The sequence below is a fragment of the Crinia signifera genome, chromosome 5, assembly GCF_055691185.1.
Source record: "Crinia signifera chromosome 5, ASM5569118v1, whole genome shotgun sequence".
Lineage (NCBI taxonomy): Eukaryota > Metazoa > Chordata > Amphibia > Anura > Myobatrachidae > Crinia > Crinia signifera.
Window position 1 is genome coordinate 43,580,395 of NC_139221.1, and position 16,612 is coordinate 43,597,006.

General features: G+C 43.8%; 1 protein-coding gene across 1 annotated transcript in view; it reads left to right on the forward strand.

The window, feature by feature from the left end:
- Positions 1 to 11,413: 11,413 nt before the first annotated feature.
- The window catches only part of RP1 (RP1 axonemal microtubule associated), a 221,106-nt gene continuing 215,907 nt past the window's right edge, over positions 11,414 to 16,612 (forward strand). The window contains exon 1 of the mRNA XM_083145115.1: positions 11,414 to 11,450. The gene's annotated coding sequence lies outside the window, so the exon portion shown is untranslated. The remainder of the gene's footprint in view (positions 11,451 to 16,612) is intronic.

The following is a 16,612-nucleotide window of genomic DNA, read 5'->3' on the forward strand; positions in this document are numbered from 1 at the left end:
TAACATGTAACACTGACCTTAATATAGCAGAGAATACACACCATGTGGAAAATGCTGTTTCCTGTGGGCGGGGCTGGGTACCCGCCCCTCAGTCCAGCCTGAATGACATCACTCACTAGGGACGCACTCAGATGACATCACCATCACCATAACAACATGAATACAAAACAAACACACGGGGAATGATCCAGCACTGTAAAAAACAAGAGATATATAATCAATAAGCAGCAAAAAATGAACAAAAAATGCACAGAACATGATGACCAAACATGTTTAACGAAATATTCCAAGAGGTAGCATTTCATTTAACCCCCGAGGGGACATCGTGTCTAACTGGTGAATCCACCAGGACTCTTTGCGTAACAGTGCTCTCGCACGGTCGCCTCCTCTTTTGGAAGCTGGAACACAATCTATGGCTCTATATTTGAGACTGGACAGGGGATGTTTTTTAACAGCGAAATGCCTCGCAACCGGCTGATCGCTTTTCCCACTTGTCAGGGCACTGCGTATAGAGTGCCTGTGCATCGCCATGCGTTCTTTCAGTTTGCGTTCTGTTTTCCCCACATAATACATACTGCAGGGGCAGGTGATGAGATACACAATGTGTGTAGAATTGCAGGTAAAGTGGTGTTTGATGACATGCGCACAGCGTCTATTCTTGTATGAAAATGAGGTCGCGGCTAATTAGCATAAGCCGTGCCCTCATTTGCATACACCCCGCCCCCTTTTCGGGCGCTGTCCCTATTTCATGTCATCAGAAGTTGGGAGGTATGCATGTGTACAGTATGTGTGTAACTGTATGTATGTATGTTATGTATGTTTATATGTGTTGTGCTATTTGTGTGACTATGGCCCTTATTCTGATCGGTGCGGATATTCCCGAATTCTTACGGTGCGGCCCGCACGCCACGGTGTTCTGCCGCGTGCGGCCATCGTCCGTAGAAACGCCCACGTGTCCTCCGCATTCGGACGGACTCACTCTTTAAGAACAGGGCGTGTTTACGGACGACATACAAACCATGCGTGTGCGGGAGAAACACTCCGATTCTGCACGGTATTACAGAGTATGCACGGGAATACCGCATCCGAACGGGAGCCAAGCGGTGCTACCGCACGTAAGTGGTGTATTTACGCCAAAAAACCCACTATTATGTCTATTCTGCAATACATCACATGACCCACTTATTCAATTACCTATCCTCATACAAAAATGCATATTTGGAATTGGAATCAATTAGATGCCAATATATCCTTACAAGCATGCCTAACACATGCATTGCACACATTAACCCTTACAGCAATTGAAGCAGCAATGGTTTCAATTAAAGCACTGACAAGCGTCCTATTAGTGAGTAATGAGTAAAGGAGTCGATTGTATTGGGTTCAGGTGTTAATGCTTGTAGTCATTAGGCGGTCCGTTCGCCTACCGCAGGAACGAGTGGTGTCCGCAAAGCAATAGTAGCCTTTTGGACACCGCACATTTCTATCGGTTTTGGTCGCGTGCATTCGGAGTGCTATCCGAATGTACGCCCCCCAACATAAGTGTACTCCCCCGTGTCCGCCCATGTTTCCTCCCAGTTTTTCCCACTTTGAAACTACGCCCATGTGTCATTCCGCATGACGCCCATAATACGCCCATATTTCCCGACTGATTGCGGTGAACAGTTTTGTACGGGATTTGCCCGAACAGGTACGGAGTCAAGGCGTGGCACATGCGCGTTGCGTTCTCCACGCATGCGCAGACGCCGTAAAGACGCGATCCGAAAGTATGCGGAAAAGTACGCGTCAATCAGAATAAGGGCCTATATGTGTGTAACTACATATGCAGTGGTGTAAGTTCCTCCCCATAGATAGAGATAGCTAGAGAGAGGGAGAATGATATAAGGGGAGCAAGAAAGATATGAGGAGAATGAGAGAGTTAGGGAATCATGGAGAAAGAGAGAAACAAGAGAGTGTCGAGAGAGAGAATGTCAGGGAGAGGAAATGTGTGACGGGCCCCGGCGATCTGAAGGGCCCTAGAGCCTGGCCGTCTGTGTTACCCCCGCGGCCGTCTGCTGTGCAGTCTGCAGCCCATGTCTGTGTGCTGGCTGCTTGGCTGTGTCTGTCCGACTGTTGTGCGCATGCTGCCGGGTCTCTCCTGCCGCTGCGCTGCTGTGTATGTGTCACACTCAGTGTCCGTCCCGCCCATCCACTGTGTACAGTGCCAGGCCGCAGCCTCTCAATGCTTGGAGGCTGGGTCGGCTGTCTCCTAGCTGCACTTCGCACGGACCTTATTGCGCATATGCAGCACCACAATCTCTGCTCCGCACTCTGGCCCTTATTCTGATTGAGTCGGATGGCTCCGAATGCGGACGGACGGCCGATGGTTGGTGTTTGCGCATGTGCAGAGGCGTATTTGCGCATGTGGAAACGCCTCACACGTCCGAACACGGCGTGAGGTCCGTGCAGAAAAGGATCGTACGGAACCATCCGAGCTGGGGGTGAAGAGGGGCGTGAAGGACTGATTTTGCTCATTACCATATGCGTACGCCCCCTGCGTTTCATGGGCGTTCCCATGAAACCGCTGGGCGTACGTATGGTAATCCAGCCGTGGCGCACGTGTCTGGGGCGGACATATGACATAGCCTGTCCGCCCATATCCCTGCTTTTGCACAGAGAAATGCCCGAGTGGTCTGGAGCACTCGGTGCTGCCTGACCACTCGGTCCATCATTCGATGGTCGGCGACCATCGAATGATGGGGGAGGTTCCCACAGATGGAGGAGGTGTTCACATAAAAAATCCACTCGCGCCCCGTTTGGTCAGCGTCTTACCGCATTCGGACGGTGTGAGCGATCCGTACGGAACGCGGGGCTAAGAACACTTGGTTCCTATCCAAAAATACGCATCCGTCCGATTCAACTAGAATAAGGGCCTCTGTGCTGTGGCTGCCTCCGAGTCCTGCCATGCTGCCTAGTGCCTTCTCATCATCGCAGACTCGCAGCAGGAGATTCTACAGTTGGAGAAGCGAACAAAGTCCCCAACTGAAATCTAAAAGGGTCCCCCTCGATGGTATAGGTGAGGAGGACAAGGAGGTAAGGAGGCAAGGAGCTGCCTGGAGCTCATTTCTCTGCAGAGAGAGCCAGGCAGTGTGTAGCCACATGAGTATTATTGAAGGCTTTGAAGATGAGGGTTGTGTGGGTTTGGGATTAGGTGTGTGTGTGTGTGTGGGGGGGGGGGGGGGGGCAGAAATATCAGTGCACAGGGCCCCTAGATTTATGGTGCTGGCCCTGAGTAGCGCTGTTCTGTGCGGCCATATAAAAGTCCAGTGGTGATGTTTTTTGATATTTTTCTCCTGCTTAGTCAATATTGTCTAGCAGTGATTGTTTAGCATAGGTTTGACTAGATCATAGACTATCATTACTTAGAAGAAAACGCTTAAGGCCCATACACACTTAACGATTTTCAGCTGAAAAATTGATCAGTGTGTATGGGCCACCGACTGCAGATCATCGCTGAAAAGATCCCACGTCAGCTGGTTTGACCATCATGATGGCTGGTATCTGAGCCATCATCGCTTAGTGTGTATGCTCACCCGTGCTGCTGGGCTGAAAGATGATAAACTTTCAGCCCGGATGACTGTGCTCTCTCCACCCCCGGTCTCCTGCAGCCGCCCCGTTCAGCAGCAATACAGACAGCCTGGGGGCTGACCTTCCCTGCTCCCTCCCCGCTCCCTCCCCCAGCTCATTTTGTCTGACTGCATGGAGCAGGGAGGAGGAGGAGGAGAAGAAGCTGCAAGCGCACAGTCCCGCCAGTATGTCTGCCTGTTCCGACGCCCGCAGCACAAAAGTGAGTAGCGCTGCCACCAATGTTTATCTATGTATATGCCCAGCCCACTGCCACCAATGTTTATCTATGTATATGCCCAGCCCATTGCCACCAATGTTTATCTAGGTATATGCCCAGTCCACTGCCACCAATGTTTATATATTTATATGCCCACTGCCACCAATGTTATATATATATATATATATATATATATATATATATATATATATATATATATGACCACAGCCCACCAATATTTAATATTTATATGCCCACTGCCCACCAATATGTATATTATTATATGCCCACTGCCTCCAATGTATATTTATTTAAATGCTCGCTGCCCACCTATGTATTTATTTAAATGGCCATTATATATATATATATATATATATATATATATATATATATATATATATATATTGTTGGCTTTATTTTAATAAATGTTGGTGGACAGTGTCAGTGATAATGTATACATTGCTGGCCTGCGCCACCAATATATATATATATATATATATATATGGAGACAATACTCCGGCACTCTGTGTGTCCCCAAGGACTCCCTTGCTCCGGTGCCCTCTTGATCGCTCCCGTCAGGAGCGTGGTATACAGTCAACAGAACATGCGGCACTCGGAGACTGCGACTTGGTGAAAACAAGTGTTTAATGCCAGATCTACGTTTCGGGGTCGAGTCACCCCTTCATCCTGCCGCATGTTCTGTTGACTATATATATATATATATATATATATATATATATATATATATATATATATATATAATATAACTTCCTGGGGGATGGCGGCACTCAAATAAACAAGGTCCACACACTGTATGTTACCAACGTTTCTGAGCCCAGCGGCTCTTTTATCAAGGTGCAGGAAGAACACATACATCAAACAGTAAAGAACATTTATTCTTCACCAGTCCGTTCATACCGCCCGCCGTCTCCTCAGCTGCCGCCCATTGATGACGGCACACGCTGTAAGATGCTGCAGGATGCACGGAGGGATACCGTGCATTAACGTTGCCCAGCAACTGCCATAAACAGCTTATGGCTTACAAGGACCGGGATATTCAAAAGTGCTGTGAATACAAAAAACGTTTAAAACCTTATCATGACTAATATATATACAAACATATCCACATTACAGAACAACACATTCAAATATCAAACAATTTTTAATCAACACTGTATACTTATGATCTCTTCCTCATAGATAAATCAATTGTCCAATACAACTTACACTATTATCCGAGAGCCTTGTTTCCTCCATATAGGAGGCTGATTAAAGACTTACAAGAAACATGATAAACCTAAGTTTTAATTTAAACCGCGTGTACTTAGGGTATCCAATGTAAATATCCAGCGGCTTTCCAATTGGAGTAGCCGCAAAGAACGATCACCCCCTCTTTTCAATGGGGGTACGTGGTCGATGATATGGTAGTGAAGCATAGCAATGTTGTGTCTCGTCTCGGCAAAATGCCGGGCTACAGGTTGTTATATCTATATCTCTCTATCTCTCTCTCTCTATATCTCTCTCTATATCTATCTATCTCTCTATCTATCTCTCTATCTATCTCTCTATCTCTCTATCTATCTATCTATCTATCTATCTATCTATCTATCTATCTATATCTATATAGCAGTGTAGGATATTGATCCAATGAGGGCACTCACCACAATTGTATAATGAAAGAATTTAATCAAGGTACATCACAATTCTATAGTACAGTCAGTCTACGTTTCGGCCACTAGGTGGCCTTTCTCAAGACAGGGAATCTGTAGACGTCTTCACAGCTCCAGCATCAGGATACTGATGCTGGAGCTGTGAAGACGTCTACAGATGCCCTGTCTTGTAATTTTTGTCCACTTGTATGCCTTGACAAAGGGGCATTGTAGTCACGAAACGTTGGCCTTGTATTTTACAGTGTAATACACTTTTTTCATTTTTCTAAGTCCCTGGAGTGCATCCTTCTGTCTCTCTCTCTCTCTCTCTCTCTCTCTCTCTCTCTCTCTCTCTCTCTCTCTCTCTCTCTCTCTCTCTCTCTCTCTCTCTCTCTCTCACACCTCAGGTCAGGACAATGAGCGTCACTCCGGGACTCCAAATTAGAAATAAAGTGCTGTGTTTAATCAACGACGTTTCGGGCAACTGCCCTTCTTCAGGATACACAAGTGGCTTATAAATACTAAAAAACATACTCACAGAACCAGGGGGTCCCGCCTGCAGCTCCGTCCTCAGTCCGGCGTTGTCCGTGTCTCCTTCCGGTACCCAGCCGGAACTGACATATAGCCACTCCGGATGAGACTGAAGTACAGGCTGGGAGTTACAAAAAGCCAATACACTGCAAAATACAAAATGTGAAACATAAATGTGATTGCTTGTTATAAATAAACATGACAGGCTGCAGCTAATGTTATTCATAACCATGCTGAAAAACTTTTATATAAAAGACTTCTACAGTGCATATGTTTCTTGTGCCGCTAGATGGCACTGTTGTCTAGTGGGCCAATATCAATTGGTCACAAACCACCCGTGCCTATTCTAATAAACATTGGTGGACAGTGTCTGCGATAACGTATACATTACTGGCCTGTGCCAGCAATAAATATATATATTTATATATATATATATATATATATATATATATATATATAAATCCCACCTATTATGTAAATATCCTTTTATATGAAAGATTTTCAGCAAAGTCTTTCGCCTCCTGAAAATCTCTTGCTCTTTGGGGAAAATGGCTCAGTGTGTACGCACTACTTTGGTGACAGATATATCTATCATAGATTTTGGCAAAGTCTTTTGAAATGAAAATCTTCTAGTGTGTATGGGCCTTTAGTCAAAATCTCCAGTGCATCTAATCAAAATCTCTTGTGTATCTAGGCAAAATTGCTTAGTCAAAATTGCTTAGGCAAAACAATATCTCACCGTGTGTACAGTCCTTACGTCGAATAGCAAAGTAATCTCACCGTGTGTACACACCATTAGACTCTTCTTGGGATTTGTAATATCTGACAACGCCACCAATATTGTGCGAACATTACATTTGGGTAAATTCCAGCACATCCCATGTTTTGCTCACACAATTAATTTGGTGGTGCAGAATTTTTTTGAAAAATGATAGGGGCATGCAGGAAACACTTTCCTTGTCCCAAAAAATATCGTTCGAGTCGAAAACTGGAGTGCCTGCAAACCCTCTTGAACCTGCCCTGCAATCAACTGATGCACGAGGCGGTAAGGAGGTGGAATTTTACCCTCTAAATGCTTCAGATGATGAAGGAGCAGCATATGTAATTGTGTGATGGTCAATCGCACAAGACTGCAAATTACTTGAGTATTTAATATTTAAATACAACCCCCTTTAATAGTTCATTTATTTTGTGCATTACAATAAGGAGCAGCAAAAGGCCAATCATAAGTATGTAAGATGGGGTCAACACCTAATGTTGTCCCCCGGGAGCGCTTGTGCTGAGCTGCTTGCTTAAATGTGAGCAGCTGCTAGAGTGGCAAAGCTGGCGTTAGTCCAGGGAAACGCGTTGGTGGTGCTGTTTTTGGTTATTCTGATCCAGAGAGAACGTGGGAACACTTACCTGCTCATTCTTCTGACCACGGGTCCCCCAATCAGTGGAAGTCTTCGGCTAAATACCTGTCATCTTGTATACAGAGTGCCACGAGGTTGTAGTCAGGCTCACTACATCAGCCACTCCCTTGGTGGGCACACAGGACAATCCATTGCCACACTTACAGGACTCCATCCAATTGGGACCATCGCATTGTGGACAGTGCAGGACATACTCTCACCACGTTTGGGGTTCACCTACCCACGTGAGATCTGATCACCTAGCCATTGATATATATCATCTTTTAACTGATTTTCTACAAAAGCGACATGTGTCTTAATATCATGCAAAAAGTGTCAATTTAATTAGTGTCCTAAATGTATTAATTTTTAAATATTAAATGTACAAATTTTTATTCAATTGATTCACTCATTTTTAATTTGTTCCTCTTGTGTGTTTTTCTGTTTAAAAGGCCAATCATGCCTATACATCCAACTATGACTTTGGCAATGGAGGAGAAATGTACCTGACTCAAGCACAGTGGAGAATGATTCCCCAACCCTTCCAACTTGCCACACATGAAGTCAGTTCAGACACTGCCAGCTTGAGTCAGGTCATGCCAATTATTAGGCTTTTGCAGAAGCAAGATAATAAACAGCACAAAAAAGTGGGTCAATCAATATAAATAGACATATATGTCTATTTCTATTGATTGACCTGCTTTTTATCACTGTTTATTATCTAGCTTCTGTAATTTTTATGGGGACTGAGTATCCCTATTTAAACAGAGGCTAAAATGGGTACATCCAACCAGCGCTTAAGAAATATTTTTGTTTTGCAGAATCAGCTGGAGAAAGTGAAGGAGGAGCTAAAATGAAGCGATTCTGCCAAGTATGTGGGACTTGTTAATGGAGCCCTTCATTCTCTTTGCCAGGATTCATTTTGCCCACCATGCTCGATCCTAGGTTTGATTTAAGGACTCGATCCTAGGTTTAGCTTACATTATAGCTCTGGTGGACACAAGTCTGCAGAGGTGCACAGACCTGCTGGAACGTGACACAGCAACAGCTCCTCCTTAATTTTCTCCCACAACTGGGGCTGCAAGGAAAAAAACGTATTTTTTATAGCAGAACCTTTGGCGGTGATGCAGGGCAGTTAGGAGCTAGTTTGGACATCTGGTCCAGACTGAAGGATCTGCCTAAAATTACTGACATGTCTACTGTCACTGCATATCATGCTGTCACCATTGAAAGAATGGTGGATATATCGGTGACAGCATTCAAGTAGACATGTCAGACTATCTGTATCTATACTGGCAGTAAAATAGGCAATTTGGAGGCCCCTGCGCAAACTGGCTTTATATGACCTAAGTTATCACCCACCACCACCACCACCCAGTGTGTATTCTGAAAGAGTTTTTAGTGCAGCCCGGAACCTTGTCATTGATCGTGCAGGAAGTTGCTTCCACAAATTGTGGAGCAGATGATGTTCATCAAAATTAATTATAAATTCCTCCAGGAAGACTAGCAATTGCCTCCAGAAAGTACAGAGGGACCTGTGATGGTGGATTACAGCAGGTTTGTATTAATACTCTGTGAGAATGAGGATGTACACACTGAAGGGGGTGTCGATGAGGATGAGGTGGACATCTTGCCCCTGTAGAGCCAGTTTGCGCAAGGACAGATAAATGAATTGCTTCTTTTTTTGTGGGGGCCCAAACAAACCAATCATTTCAGCCACAGTCATGTGGCAGACCCTGTCGCTGAAAATATTGCTTTGTTAAAGTGTCCTGTTCATACAATATAAGGGTGGGAGGAAGGGACCAAGGACAAATCCATCTTGCTCTCTGGAGCATTCACACAGATAGTGGTAGATGCTCAATTAGTTCAGTAATATTACTCAGGTGCATGAGGGAGGGGTTCTCTGGAGCATTGCCAGATACGACACTGTGACCTAACCTCACACCTGCAAGTATCATTCTCTAGTACATCTTCATCAGCTCAGCCTACATTGAGCATCCATTCTTTTCCTCAGCTACTCCTTGTTGTCTTTGCCAGCTCCTACAAAGAAAGACACAGTGATATTATCCCACACCTGCTCGTTTCCTTCTGCTGTGTATTCAGCTCAGCCTACATTGAGCTTCCATTTTTTCCTAAGCTCCTCCTTGTCATCTTTGCCAGCTCTTAAAGAGAATAATGCAGTGACATTATCCCACACCTGCCTGATTCAGATTTGTACGCAATGCCAATGAGTATTTATCAGTAGACCGTGCAGACGCCAAGGTACTCTATTGATGCCGGCTGCAATCAGCAGCAAAAATATAGTATTTTTATAGTATAGTATTGGATTGTTAGATGAGGACCCAAACTGGTATCTTGAATGGGTCCCCATGAGGTTTAAATCCGCCTCTGGCCATGCCCGGAAGAGATGACACAAAATGCTAGGAGTAGTGTCCCAACAGTCAGGTGGGTGTGGTATATGCGGTCACCAATGTCTAGGTGAACAATGGCTACCATGAGGATAAGCATGATGGTAAGTTGCACAGCTGGCTGCAATGTTATCCCTGACTCATAAGTAACACAATTATATTTCTATTATCTGAACAAAATGATACAATCCTTCTACTTTAACATAGTTAAACATTGGGGCTGATAGCACACCATGTGTACATGCCCACCACATGCCACTAGCCACACCTCATTGCCCACAGTTCCATTATTCATAATAGGCCCTTGAAGAGGCCTGGCCAAACCATGGCCCTCCAGGGATTCGGCATGAAAAGTCAGCGGTCGGGATCCCGGTGTTCAAAATCCCGACGCCGGAATCCCGAACGCCGAAATCCCGACAAGGGGGGGACGTGGATCGCCCCCCCTTGCGGGCTCGCTATGCTCGCCACGCAGCGGGCCCGGTGCCTCGCTATGCTCGGCACACTAATTTATTCTCCCTCCGAGGGTGTCATGGACACCCATGGGGGGAGAAAGAGTCGGGATTTCAGCGTTCGGGATTCCGGCGTCGGGATTTTGAACGCCGGGATCCCGACCGCCGTGATTTAAACTGCATCCCCCCTCCAGCTGTAGTGAAACAACACATCCCAGCATGCCTTGCTGCCACAGTTTTAACACTCCCTAATGCCAACACTGTGGCAAGGCATGCTGGGACTTGTAGTTTCACATCAGCTGGAGAGTCACAGGTTAGCCAGGCCTGGCCTGGAACAAGTTTTGCACCGGACCTATGACTGAGGCCTTTAATCCAGCCCTGTTTAGGATGCTGAGTAGACCAGTCCCCCTTCTGGCCCCCCCCCGGGAAGGTGGGCAAGTCTACCGCATCACCGCCACAGCCTCCTATCCCCCCTTCCCCTACTGTATACAATCCCAAATTTTGTGGGTCTATGTGCAAGGGCTAAAATGACGCGAATCTCGTAATTTTGCTGCATTTTAGCCCCTCCCCCAATCCGTGGACCCACAAATTAACACGGTTGACTGTATGGGGCGGGGCTCGATGACATCATCCTCATTCAGCCCCCAACACGTAGCCTCATCCCGCCCCCTTTTCACTCCTCTCCTGGCTTCTCCCGGAGAGGAGTGCTAAAAAGTAGGCAGTTATGAAGTAGCCTGTGGTTAGAATGTAACAGTAACTTCTGAATTGTTTTCTTAATAAAGCAAAAGTGATCTGACATAGAAACAATAATAAAACAAGTCAGGTTTCCTCCACAACACATACTGAAGCATTGTTTCTCTTCTAGTCCACTATAAATATTATTAATATTAATAACCTGTCCTCCAATCTAGACAGTGATACAACATTCACATTGTCTGTTTGTGATTAAGACCCAGAGCGACGGTGAGTTAATCCATGGCCTTAGTGGGAAGGATTCCTAGGTGTGGCAAGCCTTTATTTGCTGTTTATTTACTGTTGCTACAGTAAAGCCTCAATGGAGAACAGAGAGTTTTTAAATAAATACGTTTTCATTATTGAGCTGCATGACCCACAACAGAGCAGCTGACAGGCTAACTGCTATCACATCTAGTATTCCTCAGGGTGAATGAAGACCGATGATCCAGCTCACTGGAAAGCAGGTAAATTCTGCTTAATTCTGATCCTGTTCACTCGTGCTTGTAACATGAACTACAATGTATATACTGGATACTGAATATCAGGGATCCTCTCATGTACTGTGCATCCCTAGTTACTTATAATGCTCCCCAAACTAAATACATTTTTACCATTTTAATACATTTAAATTATTTAAGGACTATATTCAATCATGGCCGTTCTGCACCTTCACCAGGTAAGAAGGCCATCTACGTTTGGTGACCATCGCTGGGGAGGGTTCTGGTAAGAACCCTCTCCTGCTCATTTTTGTGAAATGGAAGCCCAAAAATAGAATGAACCTATCAATAACCCATATCGCTAAGTATCGATCCTATTTGAATCCGGCTCTAGGAATTCAACATTTGTAAATGTGCTTGTATGCTTTTTGTTTACTATTAAACATTATGGGGGAAATTTACTAAGAATACGAATACAAAAAATCGTATTGGTATTCTTACTACGAATGAATATGAATGAATACGACTGGTGTAGTCATATTTTCATTCGTATTCTGGAGGATAATTTACTAATCAGTCATATTTGACTGATTCGTATTATCCGATGGCGTATTGATTCGTATTTTTTGTGATACGAATTCGTATTTTAAATACAAATCCATATTTTAAAATACAAATTCGTATTGGTTTTAGCCTGCATAGATCAGTCAGATCCGTGCAGGCTGCAGTGTAAAAAAAATATAAAAATTAATAAATAATTAAAAAAAACGGGGTGGGGTCCCCCCTCCAGGGACATAACCAGCCCCAGACACAAAGAGCCGGGCCTGGTTTAAAAAAAAATCAGAAAAACATTTAAATAGGGCTCCGCTGATTTTTTTTAAACCAGCCCCAGGGCCGGGCATGGTTCCCAAAATAGGGGGAACCCCTACACTTTTTGTCCACCGTATTTTTGGAACTTGGTGATTTGGTGACGTTTTGCTATTAATATGTCTCTGGACTTTGCCAATTAAAAGTCTACATAAAGGGACTATTCCCAAGGGGCACATAATACCTAATAGATTTGTTTTATGGTTACTATTATCAAATGTATTTTTAATTAATGACAATTTTTTAATAAAATCATACTTATTGGTATACATGCGCTCTCTTTAATTAGTTTTATTTTTTTGTTCTTTGACCACCAGTGTCTTTTTGGGAGCTGCACATATATACCAAATTAAGCACTGTTTATTAATTTGTATTACATATAGTATAGAGTATAGTATAGAGTATTTCATTAATTGTGAGTTTGCGCCTGATCTGTTAGTAATTTTCTTGGTAGGTTAATTGGCTCATAACAAAATTAACCCTAGAATGTCTGTGTGTGCATGTACATGTGATTGGGAATATAGATTGTAAGCTCCACTGGGGCAGGGACTGATGTGAATGTTCAACTATACTCTGTAAAGCGCTGCGGAATATGTGTGCACTATATAAATAACTGGTAATAAATAAAATAAATAACTAGGTCCAGCTCATTGACCTATGGCTGGTTATGCTCAGCAGGGGGGACCCCTTGCCATTTTCTTTATAACCTTTTTGTACACAAAATCCCACATGTCCTCAAATTTGCACAATTTCATGACTAAAAACGCACCATATTGCACTCTTTTGCCACAAATTCACATCTCATTAAATATGCAAATTAGCAGGAAAAAAAAGCAATTTAAAAAAAGTGCAATGTGGTGCGATTTCGGAAAATGAAATTTTTTTTCACATTCCATTATATCTCAGCCCAGGTATCTCATAGCCCACACTGACATGGTCTGTGAATGTAAACCTTGTGCCATGTTTGAAGCTGAGAAGTGTGTATGAGTGCTTAGTGGCCTTTTATAAGTCACACATTTGTGATTTTGATCATCTGGGGGTTATTTTCTGATTTTTTTTTCTCATGTGTAAAATTCTAAGATGTGAAATACACTTCCAAATCAAGGTGTATTTTTTTTGGTGCATTTTTTTTATGATTCGTATGCGTTTACGATTCGTATTCAAATTTTTACAAAGAAGAATTGTTAGTAAATGACTAAAGTACATTGTTTTCATGTTAAAAATAGGCGTATTCTATCGATGTCATATTCATTCGTATTCGTATTCAAAAATACAAATACGCCATGTTTACACCATGAATACGAACACACATCACCGTATTTTCAGGATAGTAAATCCTGAAAATACGAATACACCTAAAAAAATTAGGTACGAATACGATTTTTTTTATACGATTTTTACCTTAGTAAATTTCCCCCTATTTATCTCTTTAAGGTAATGCTTATACTACAGGGTAAGAAGATAGGCTCTGTGTATGTGCTCATTGGTCGGGTCCTGACTCCTGTTTATAAATATGAATGATCAGAATTAGCTTTATACCCCTTTCACATCGCACTTTTAAAACGGTATATTGCCGTTTTTTTTCCATTTTAAAACGTTTAAGGCTGCAATGTGAAAGTGCCAGAGTTGATTTACCGGTTAAAGTTAACCGGTATTTCAACACGGTTAAAAAGCAGAGTCCTACACGTTTTAAAGCCATTTTTTTGGCAGTTTGAACAGCTCTATTTCAATGGCTTGAAACGTGTCCCTTGGGGGTTAAACGGGTTGAATGTTTGAATGGTATTAAATGATTTTTAAAATGGTTTTCACCTGCAATGTGAAAGGTCTCAAGGCTCTGACCCGTTTTAAAGTCCCATTTAAGAATACCGTGTCATTACCCATTTCTACAATGTGAAAGCAGTATTATTGGCCAGGTATACTTGTGTATACAAAGAATTTGTTTTCAGTTTGCTGTGCAGCAGCCAGGTGGGTAGCAAGTAAACAGTATACAGTATAAACCATAAACAATATAAACCAGGTTGCCGACTTTATGCCCGGAGAGGAGACTTTCAGCTGCAGTTCTGGGGGCGGGGCTTGAGCGTGACATCATTAAGCCCCGCCCCAGGATGTAAAATACCCCAATTCACGGATCTCAGTGTAGGGGGCGGGGCTAAAATGATGCGATTGTGGACATTTTAGCTCCGCCCCCTCCTCTGAGAGACCCGCAGATTGCTGCATTAAAATCAAGTCAGGAGTGAGATGCTTCAATCAGGGGGTGGCGTGGGGGTCCCCCAGAATCCGGGAGGGTTGCCCACCTTTCAGGGGGGCCGGGAGGAAGACCCGATTTTTGGGATCCTCCCGGCCATTCCGGGAGGGTAGGCAACCCTGATATAAACAGGTGGGGAACATGTACAGACAGGTATTTAGTATCTGGGATGCTGATGCCGGTGGTAGAAGGGAACAGTAACCTGACTTATTTTACTTGGATTCATTGTTAGATCAGAACAAATATTCTCATTTATTTATTTTTTTAAAGTAAAAGCTGTGCAAGTTTCTGCAGGCTACTGGGAACATGCCTTGTCCTTGCTGAATGGCAGACAAATTTATTCATAACTAATGATACCAATAAGCTTTACACAACACACGGTACTTCCCAGCCTCGGTGTGAATTATGTATCTCTAGCACCATGGCAATCTTGCACTACTTCTGTTTCTATTTGCTATACACTCACCAATGGCATTAACAAAACATAGATAATAAATGCGTCCTTAGAAACGTTGTCTAGTAAACTTCTCAAGCAAACAAGCTTGGCTGAGCAGTGTATGCCAAGCGTAGCCTGTATACTGACTATACAGCTCACATAACACTGCACTCTGTACTCAAGTGCTGCCAGGAAGATCTTATCAACTCTAATGCATTTACTTAAGGCCCATACACACTGGGAGATTTTAAACTGAAAGCCGCTCAAACCTGGTGTTTTGAGTGGCTTTCAGCTCAAAGCCGCCCAGTATGTACGGCCCGGCTACGAGCGGTGAGCATTGATGCGCGTTCCCAGGGAAAACTGTTCATCTGCTTATGGTTGATGGTCAACATGAATAAGGTCAATATGAGTTTTTCAGGTACTTGTTTAGTTTCACTGCGCCCGATGTATCGAATGCGATATCGGCCGATATATATCGATGCGATTTTTTTACTGTTCATAACCCCACTATCCACTACGCATGGGGTTGATTTTATATAGTGTGGCGAGCGCAGTAATCTGCGTCCGCTCGCCACGCTTCGGGCTTGGTGGCTCGCTGCGCTCGCCACACAACATAGTGGATAGTGGGGTTATGAACAGGTCAAAAATCGCATTGGATCACATCGATATATCGGCCGATATCGCATCCGATATATCGGGCGCCGTGAAACTAAACAAGTACCATTTTTCACATTATTTTGGTGTCTATGTCAACATATGTCGACATAAGCGTGTGCAACCCTTCGCATGGCTTGCTGCATTAGAAAAAACTCACGTCAACCGTTTCAATGTCGACTATGTTTATGTCGACCATAAGCTTGTAATGAACTCTTGTGAATGTCGACCTTGGGTATGTCGGCCATTTCAAGGTGTCAACCCAGTCCCTCTCTCAGAGCCTGTGTGGGAAATTTGCGATAGTCCAGTCCATGTGGAGGTGGCGGGGGCCTAGAGATGAGATTCTATGTTAAGCAAATTCTCCACCTCTGCCCCTATCAAAGCCTGCGTGCTTGTTCTCGCCAAGCATCTCCCGGAGCGATGGCCAAAACTGATTTGGATGCACAAACATAATTTATGCTCAAAAATGTAATGACGCCAATATGAGGCCAAACGTAATAGGGCGTGAGAATTAGAAAGTGAGAGATTTTGGGAGAGTTTCCCCAATTTTTTTTTTAAAAAATAGCAATCACATACACTGAAAAACCAGGTTGATTTTGCCATGTAATTTATGCCGCTTAAAAAAATGGGAAAACTCTCCCAAAATCTCTCACTTTCTGATCCTCACACCCTATTACATTTGGCTCACGCCCATGATGTCAGAAGATGTGCCCAACTCATACTTGCCAACTTAGAATCCCACTCTGGACCTTTCGCAGCGATGCCTGTGGTTATAACCTGAGGAGTTCCTCGCATGGCTGTGATTGGATGTTTTGCATAAACATCCATTCGCAGTCTTGGGTGCAGGTACCAAATAATTCCCTGGCAGCCGGCGATCTAATGATTTGGTACGTACACGCAAAACTAAGACACTCTCAGGTGCCTTAATTTGCGTGCGACCTGTATGGGAGGGCGGGCAGCTGACATCCGGTGATTTTAGCTGCCTGC